This window comes from Quercus lobata, chromosome 6, assembly GCF_001633185.2.
Source record: "Quercus lobata isolate SW786 chromosome 6, ValleyOak3.0 Primary Assembly, whole genome shotgun sequence".
Classification (NCBI taxonomy): Eukaryota; Viridiplantae; Streptophyta; class Magnoliopsida; order Fagales; family Fagaceae; genus Quercus; species Quercus lobata.
This window is the reverse complement of record NC_044909.1, coordinates 37689997-37700316: the sequence shown is the minus strand read 5'-3', so window position 1 is coordinate 37700316 and position 10320 is coordinate 37689997.

The window sequence follows — 10320 nt, the reverse complement described above, 5'->3', positions numbered from 1 at the left end:
CTCTACCCAACGTAAAAAGCATCCTAAACCGATTAAGAATTTATGATATAAAGTACATTTTTTTTACAACATACCAAGGGCATCTCTATTTTACAAAGACCAAACCATACCCATTATATAGGTGGACCAAAAGCAATTGCATAATAGGAGGGGCAATCAAAGAACATCAATTTATTCTGCCTCATTCTCATTTTTCCATTCTCAATCTCATACACTGAGCCTCTAAAAAAAACATAAAATATACATCCATCAAACCTCACTCTCTCCCTTCAAAACACATTCTTCTCATATTATTATGTATAATATTTTAAATTTTTGGAGTTTTATCAAAAGCCCTTGTTGACAAAGATTATGACTCCACTTACTTTAATGTTTTTATTTTTTTAAAGAGTTTCAACTTATGGTGTACTTGTGAAGGACTTTAACGACGTAGGCACTAATATTCTCAATAAGTGCTCAATAGCATGTACATAGCAAAATATCCCACAAAACGTTGTTAAACGACTCATACAATGTCACTGACATCTTCATTATGTCTACAACTAATTATATCCCGCAAAACTTCGTTAATTTTGTATTGTGAAAGCAACTCCCAACAAACTACTGTATAAGTTGTAAGCATTCTCTTATCAAAAAAAAAAAAAGTTGTAAGCATTCAAGTCACTATGTAGCAAGCCAAATGAGTATCAACATGCATTTTTATCGTATGATCGATTTAGTAGACATGTGGCTTTTTAGATTATTTTAATGAATCATGTGATATAATACATGTGTGATTTTATGAACCACCATGTATTGGGTTGAAGATTCCTCCAACCTGGTTTGGCTAAAAGTTCTGTCCTAAATCATAATTGTGGGGGATTAGTCCATACCCAAGGGCCACGATACTCATGACTTTAGGGTAATGAAGATAAAAGGTTAAGCCCGGGCCAAGGAACTGTGTTGTAGGCTAGATAAGCTTTTAATAAAAGGGAAAGCCCAAAAACTTAGCCAATGGCTCCAAATTTCATTACAATTATTATCGAGTCATAGAAGTCAACCCAGATTAGATCAGTGCCATATAACGCCTCCACCCACTGAGAAATCCCAAGGAAGTACAATGACTCATTGGCATGATCGCTGCCCTCAACTAATTAATCTCTAAATCGGTGGAAAAGTGCAGATCTTTCTTTCAATTATTGAAAAAATTGAAGGATTTCTAGTGGACTGACGAATGTGGCTGGGCATTCTCAAAGTTGAAAGCTTACATGGCCAATGCTTATGTCCTATCATTGACCAGAGGAAGGTGAGACCTGTACATGTACTTAGTCGTGACCAAGAATGTTGTTAGCGTAGTCCTCATCAGGGTAAAATGTGTAAAATTGACCACTTTTTTCTATTTTGCAATAACTAGTGTGAGTGCTATTACACGAGTTAAAATAAATTTTGGTTTTTTTTTTTTTTTTTGGGTCAATGTGAAATGGTAGAAAAATGCTAAAAAGGCTGAAATTGATATGAGAAATTCTACGAACATTGAGATATTAGAAATTTACCTATTGTTTTATCTGTATATGATAGAAATTGAGATATTAGTAATTTACAATATAGAAAAAAGGTAGCATTACTGTGCATCAACGATTTCAAAACTTCAAAGAATAAATGTTGTTCTTCCAAATGCAAAGATATGCAAAGCCCATAAATTATTTATATCAACTTACTTTTAAAAATAAACGCATGAATTAATCTAATACACAATAGTTTATAAAATTCATGAAATAATCTAATTCATGTGTCTTTTTTTTTTTCCTTTTGTGTGGAGAATACTAAATATTTTAATACACACACATGGAAAGAGAAGAGAAGATCTTAATTCATGTGTCCTTTTGTATTACACTTCAAGTGGGATAGTTACTTATCTTAAAAAGAAAAGAAAAGAAAAATTCCCCACAACTATAGTTATTACGAGGGTGTTTGATATTGTATTTTGAACAACAGTTTTCAATGTTTAAACAATATTACACGTATTTCTACACATTTTTTTAATCTACATGTATTTCTAAAAAATACAAACAACGTTACTAGGGTAAAGTTGCCTGTTTTTTAGAGTTCATAAGAGAATAAAATGGAATGATCATAAAGAAATATAAGGCTAACTCATATCACTTCTTTCACTTTTTTTTTCCTTTCTCTTTTTTGCGTGTGTTAAATAACAAATCTTATATGACTACTGTTGGAGTATTAACTTAGGGTGTGTATATTTTTTTTTCCCCATGGTTAGCTTGATTGGGTGATCTATTTTATTTTATTTATTTTTTTATTTATCTTATGAATTATTAGGAGGTCAATCAACATATTCGGAACAAATTATTGAGCGACGATCAAATATATAAGTGTATATATACATATATAAAAACTTATAATCAGATTCATCAACCACAAATTAGAAGTGTCTGAATTTTAAAATAATAAAAGAATAACATAAAAACTTCATTATATAATAATAAATAATACTTCTTCAAGGGGATTAAAAAAAGTAGTTACAAGTGAGAGCATGGAGAGAGAAAGTCTGAAGCGCTCGGAAGAAGAAGAAGATGCCTTAGCTCGCAGCACAAAAAAGTTCAAGGAAAGCCATAGTTTTCAAGAGACGAATGAGAAAGGAAAGGGGATTAAAATAGGGAGTTACAAGGATAAGCTGGTGGGTGCAATGCCTGGTGCATTTGCACAAGCGTTTGGTCTTAAAAGCGCTATGCAAGAGGATTTGGAGTCTGACATTGAAGAGGAAAGTGACCAGGACGGTAGCCTCAGAATTGGATTTTCCAGAGAAGAAAAGGTTCAAATGAGAGCACCTTGGCAAAAAGCTCTCATCATCAAAACCTTTGGGAGGAGAATGGCGTTTTCATTCCTCGTTGAGAGAGTGAGAAAGATGTGGAATCCGTGTGGAGGTATGGACTGCATAGACTTGGGGTATGATTATTTCCTAGTAAAATTCGAGTTAGATGAAGATGTAGATACTATCCTCATGGGGGGTCCTTGGTTCATTGGTCAGCAGTTTATTGCTATTAGACAATGGGAACCGGAGTTTAAGGCTTCCACAACAACTCTTTCTTCAGTAGCAGTTTGGATTAGACTACCTGAGTTGCCCATTGAGTATTATGAGCCTAATGCACTCCTTAAGATCGGGAAAGCTATTGGACCGGTCCTGAGGATTGACTCTCATACTGCTAATGGGGAGAGGGGCAGATTTGCTAGATTGTGTATCCAAGTTAACTTGGATAAACCGTTGGTTAGGAAACTTTACCTCGGCAAGCTAGAGCAGTGTGTGCTCTATGAAGGGATTAACACCCTCTGTTTCTCGTGTGGAAGGATTGGCCACAAGGTTGAATCATGTCCGTACACCATAAGAGAGCAGCCCAAGGAGAAGAATACGGGTAGAAGTGGTGAAGAAACAGGGGAGCAAAAGGATGACCAAGCGGGCATGCAAAGTGCTCAAGAAGGAGAAGGGTTGAAGAAAAAGGAAGATGTGCAGCAGGAATATGGAGAATGGATGGTTGTTAACAGAAGGAAAGGGAATAATAGAGCTAGACCAGTGCAACGGGTTCAGACGGTGAGTCATACGGCGAATGTGCAGATGACGCAATCTTCCATAGCCACCACTGCCGAGCCTAGCGTTGCAAGCATGAGTAGAAGAGATGGGAAAAGAAAATCTCTGCACACGCAACCCGTCGTGTCACAGAGAGAGATGGCTACGTCCAATCATAGTCAGCTAAAAAGTGGTAAGGGAGCAAAGAATAAGGGAATAAGTTCCAGGACTAATCAGAAGGCAACGAAATCAGTTGGTTTACAACCAAAAGAAGTGGGCCAGAGCAGCAAGAGTGGGCTTTTTGTGTTTGGGTCTAATTTAGAGCAAGGCCCGGTTTGTTTTTCTGGCTCTTTGAACCCAAAAGTAACCAATTTAGAGTATAGCAGTCCAACGGGAAAGGAGAATACAGCAACTAAACAATACAGCAAAGGTGATGGAAGGCAAGGAGAAGTGGGGGATTCTCTACAAAGGAAAGATCATACCGGTGAGCGACTCAACCATTCGGTGGATAAGGCAAGACCCAACAGAGGTGTGGGGCTGGTTCGAAACAGAGCTGATGGTGGCATGGAAGAACATTTTTCCTCTAACGGAGAGGAGTAAGCAGCTGGGTTACTTGCCTCTGAAAGACGAGGCGTGGATCACAACGCCGAACCCATGGTGGAGGTTTTTGACGGATCGGCCTCCAGTACCAAGCATTCCGATGACAAACTCAGGGCCATCAGCAACAAGATCCGAAATGCAGAACTCGGAAAAATATCTTTCGGAAGCAGAAGCGATGTTGACGGAGACAGTGATTTCAGAAATGAAGAAATTGACCAACTTCCCGGTAGAATGCTTGTTGATGGGCAGCCTTCACAGGGTGAAAATGATCCAGTTTACCGAACCCAGATTAAGCGGAACGATTGTAGTCAAGGCAACACAAGGGGACTTGGGAATAATCATGCACTCAGTGACTCTAATCAAGGGGATTCGGGAGTCGAGGAAAGAGATGTTGGAGGTATGGAGATTGAGAAACACTGATGTTTCTCCTTCTCTAGCTCACGAGGATGTTGTCTCTACTCATTACAAAATGATGAACATTCTGATTTGGAACTGTAGGGGTGCTATGAAACCTCAATTCAGGAAGACGGTCATGGATTTAGTGGAATGGCATGCTCCAATCCTTATGGTGATCACTGAAACCAGGATGAGTGGTGCTAGAGCAGATGAGATCATTGAATCCCTTCCTTTTGATGGTCATGCAGCGGCTGACACCATTGGATTTGCTGGAGGAATATGGTTGCTGTGGTGCTCAGACTTGGTGAATGTGGATGTCCTGGCAGCAACAGAGCAAGAGATCCATGCTTTGATACGGGTAAGGTCTCAAACTCTATGCTGGTTAATTAGTGCAATTTATGCCAGTCCTCGTTTTGAAGAAAGATGCATTGTTTGGAATAATCTTAGGATGTTAGCTAACATGCATGATTTACCTTGGGCCCTTATGGGGGACTTTAATGAAGTTTTGTCTGAGGATGAGAAATATGGGGGGAATCCAATCTGCCAGAGGAGGGTTAGGGCCATTAAGGAATGTATGGATGATTGTAGGATGATGGACCTGGGGTTTTCAGGCCCAAAATATACTTGGACTAATAAGAGGGAATTGGGTAATTTGATACAGTGTAGACTTGATAGATGTTGGGTTAATCCAGGTTGGAAGGAATTATATCCGGAAGCTAACGTCACCTACTTAGCCAGGATAAATTCAGATCATTGTCCTCTTTTGCTTAGTTTGAATCCTTTTTTAGGGTCCACTGCTAACAGACCTTTTAGATTTCAGTCAATTTGGCTGAGCCACAGTGACTTCCCGACTGTTGTGAGGGATGCTTGGGCTGGTAGGGAAGAGAATTTAGCTGAGGCAATCTCTAGCTTCTCGACCAAAGCTCAGAGATGGAACAGAGAAGTGTTTGGAAATGTTTTCGCTAGAAAAAAGAAAATTTTGGCCAGGTTATTAGATACCCAAAAAGTCTTAGCTACCTGTCCAAATGGTTTTTTGATTAATTTACAAGATCGTTTGACTGAAGAATATAACTCTATCAGCCAGCTAGAAGAGGAGCTGTGGGCTTTGAAATCCAGAACTAATTGGATTATTTTGGGGGAGAGGAATACTTCGTATTTTCATATTTCCACGCTCCGCAGAAGAAGTAAGAATAAAATTACCAGTATACAGAATAATGAGGGTGAATGGTGTCACAATATTGAGGAAGTGAAGGAAATTTTTAATACTAGTTTTAAGAAGTTGTATACTTCCGAACAAGTGTTTTGTCCTATGGCCTCCCAATGGAGATCAGATTGGTGTGCCAAGCTCAGCCATGAGGATGTTGTTAGTATGGAGAACATTCCCTCGGATGGGGAAATTTGGAATGCTCTCAAAACAATGAAGCCCTACAAAGCTCCTGGTGTTGACGGGCTTCATGCGGGTTTTTTCCAGAGGTTCTGGTTAGTAGTGGGGGAATCGGTTAAAAGGGAAATCAAAGAAGTGTTTAGGAAGCAAAAAGTTCCGGAGTATCTTAACCAAACCTTAATTGTTTTGATTCCTAAACAACCTGGTCCAGAAACTGTTAATCAATATAGGCCCATAAGCCTGTGCAACACACTATACAAGGTTATTACAAAAATTATTGTTTTGAGGATTCGTCACTTGCTACCATCCTTGATCTCCCCAATGCAGGCAGCGTTTATTGAAGGCAGAAGGGGTTCAGATAACGTCATAATTGCCCAAGAATTAATTTACTCTCTTAGGAAGAGGAAGGGGAGGACAGGGTTCATGGTTGTGAAGATTGATCTTGAAAAGGCATATGATCGCCTAGAATGGTCGTTCATTAAAATGGTGCTTGAACATTTTGGTTTTCCAGAGAATATGATAAGGCTGATTTTGAGTTGTGTCTCCTCCACTACCACAGCGCTATTGTTCAATGGTAGCAAACTTGAGTCTTTCCATCCTTCAAGAGGAATAAGACAGGGAGATCCCATCTCTCCCTATCTTTTTCTGCTGTGTATGGAGTTTCTTGGAGCCCAAATCACTGGTATGTGCGAGGATAGAAGGTGGGATAAAGTAAGGGCTTCTAGAAGTGGTCCAAGCTTTTCTCACGTTTTCTTTGCTGATGACTTGTTGCTGTTTGCCAAAGCAGACTACAAAAACTGCGAAGCTATCATTGAAGTCCTAGACAATTTTTGCAATTTGGCTGGACAGAAAGTTAACTATACCAAATCTAAGGTTCTTTTTTCTCCTAATGTGACTAGAGGAAGGGTGAGAGGCATTTGTAGGAGATTGGGTATTGCCGCAACCAACAACTTAGGTAAATACCTTGGTTTTCCCATTATTAACCAAGGAAGAGTGGGGAACGCCTTTAATTTTGTGGTAAACAAGATCCAAAGTAAGCTGGATGGTTGGAGGTCTAAACTATTATCTAGGGCTGGTAAGCTGGTCCTTATTAAATCCTCCGCGGCTCCTGTGGCAGAATATTTTATGCAATGCCATATGCTGCCTGCTAAAGTTTGCAACCAAATTGATAAGCTTCAAAGAGACTTTATTTGGGGTTCAACTGAGGAAAAAAGGAGGCTGCATCTGGTTAGGTGGGAGACTGTGACACTTCCCAAAGAACTTGGAGGGCTGGGGCTGCATAATATGAGGGATAGGAACTGTGCTTTGTTAGCGAAGCTTTGCTGGAGATTAGCTTGTGAGCAGGAAGCTCCTTGGGCGAAGATGCTGGTGGCAAAATATCTCTCGCCTAGCAGATTATGTGTTGAAGCCAATAAGCTTCCTTGCTCCTCTATATGGGCAGCTTGCAAGAAGGGTGGACCAGTCTACGTCAAGGGACTAAAATGGTCAGTGGGGAATGGGGAGAAAGTAAAGGTGTGGGATGATTTTTGGCTTCCTATTGGACCTTTGAAAAACATATTAGAAGGGCCTTTAAATCGGCATGATAATCTCATTACGGTGAGGCAATGTTTTAATCAAAACCATGAATGGCAAGCTCAATGTCTTTCTTTTGATCTGCCGGAACACATTCTCAGCGTCATTAAAGCTACTCCGCTGTCTTGCAGCCCGGAGGTTGAGGATTCTCTTCATTGGGCCTTTTCCAAAAATGGTTTTTTCTCCTTGAAATCTGCATACTTGTTGGCAAGGGATTTAAACCCTTTGAACCTTGATACTAACATGGTGGATTGGGTGTGGAAAGCTAAAACTTATCCTAAGGTTCAGTTTTTACTATGGCTGTGTCTTCAAAATAGCGTGCCCACCGGGGAAGTTTTGGGTTCAAGGGGTTTAAGTCTTGACCCCACCTGCAAAATCTGTCTTCAAAGCATGGAAACTATGGATCATCTCTTGAGGGGCTGCTGGTTTGCCCGTGACTTTTGGCAGCAAATTCAATTCCCGGTTTGTCTAAGGGATACTTTTAGTTTACCGGTTAGTAGATGGCTTGAAGCCAACTGTAAGGCAGAAATCAAACACAGTAGAATGGGCATTCCTTGGAAGATTGTGTTCCCCATGGGAGTGTGACAGCTTTGGTTGCATAGAAACACCTTTCTTTTCAAATCCGGCAAGGTGAACCGGTCTTGCTACAATAAGAGTGTAAAGGATAGTGTTGAATACTTCTCTATAGGGCTGAATGCTAAATTGCCTATAATCAAATCTGTTGTGGCCGTGGGATGGGAGAGACCTCCAGCGGGTTGGGTGAAACTAAACTCAGATGGTTCAGCTATTAGCAGCTTAGGACGTGCTGGTGGGGGCGGAGTGTTTAGAGACCATGAGGGGAAATGGTTGAAAGGATATGCTAGATCTTTTGGTAGCACCAACAGCTGTGTGGCTGAACTATGGGCTGTGAGGGATGGTCTTTTACTTGCTAAGGAAATGGGGCTGCACAACATCATTGTAGAGCTGGATGCATTAAGTGTTGTATTACTCTTAAACAATAATACCAACAACTTGACTTTGGAACCTTTGCTTAATGATTGCAGGAACCTAGTGAAGGAGTTCCCCAACATGCAGATAAAGCACATATATAGGGAGGCCAACCAATGTGCGGATGCAATGGCCAAAATGGGCGCAAACAATGTAAACTCTTTTGTTGTGTTTTTGAATGCACCGTCTGTGGTGGAAAGAATCCTAGCTAATGATAAAGCTAGCTTGTGTTGTAACAGACTTGTTTGTTCCTAGTTTTATGATATTTCCTTATTGACCAAAAAAAAATAATAATAATAATACTTCTTCTTTTAGATAACAAACACTGTTTTGAAACATGTTTGCTTAATATATATATATATATATATATATTGAGAATGTGTTTGCTTATAATATTAATAAATAAAAAATAAAAACCATGCAAGGGGTCAACAATTAATCTAGACACTGAGTCTATTTGAGGACAGCTTATTTAGCTGAAATTGATTTTTTTTTTTTATTAAAAAATGCAATAAGACCTATAAATAGTAGGAAAAATGATCTAAATAGTAAAAAAAAAAAAAGCCTTTTAAGCCAATGCCAAACACAACCTATATATCTTTTATTTTTATTTTATTTTTTTAAGTGTGTATATGTGTATATATATATTATATTATTTATTTTGAGAAACAAACACACACAAAGAAGAAGGAAATGAGTTCTAATACAAAAACACACCACAACTCTACTCAAAAGTCATATTAACTTTTAGGACAAGACTTAGGTACAGTACTTAAGTGTTATTTCTTAGGTTCCCATTTTAAGATTTTGCCATGTGGATTTTTGTTCATGAGATGGAAGTATATTTTTTAGTTAAGTACTCGTATGGTTGAATCTTAAGAAAGAAACCTAAGAAACAGCACCTAAAGTACTGTACCTAAATTTTGTCCTAACTTTTAAGGGAGGGTAGAACCAGGGCCGGCCCAAGATTGTTTGAGGCCTAAGGCGAGAATTTTATAGGAGTCTTTTTATATCTAAATATCACTTAAATAATATTTATTTATTTTTATTTAATTTCAAATCCATTATTAATTTTTACTTAGGGATAATTATACATAACCCACCTGTGGTTAGGGCGAAAATCACTTTGCCTACCCGTGGTTTGAAAAGTATCACTTACCCCCCCTGTGGTATGTTTCCGTCAATCTCCGTAACCCACCTCAAGCCCAGCCGTTACAAAAACACCTCTTAACACCAAAACACAACATAACACAAATCAAAACACCCAAAACTCAGAAACTTTTCAAGAGAGAGACTTGTGGTGAGATCAACGTGTTCTTCGTGGTTTTTATATCTCTTTTTCAGCATGTCCTGGCCTGGTGGTTTCATCTCATCACGGTGGTTCTGGCTCATCATAAGTGGTTACAAATTTTCTCGCCATTAATGAGTTGTGGATCTCCATTTGGTGGTTTTGTGTCACCATTTGTGGGTTTTGTTGGTTTTTGCATTTGGGTGTGCTTTATTATTTTTTTTGGCAGAAATCACGGTGGCCAGTGGTTATGGGTTCACAATAGAGAGAAAAGAAAGATAGAAGTTTTCCCCCATTGCCTCCCTCAACCCTTTGGCTAACTCCTCGAATTAAAAAAAAAAAAAAAAAAAACCCAGTTGCCCATAGCCACCCGACCCACCATTCGAAACTATAGAAACTAGAAAATGATCAAAACCCAGTTGCCCAAATCGCATTTCAGAACGGCCCAAATTCTTAAACTCGGCTCCATGGCTAGAACTCAACGGGTGAGAGTAAGAGTGGCACGAAGAACAAGTACGAAACCCACTAATCTGA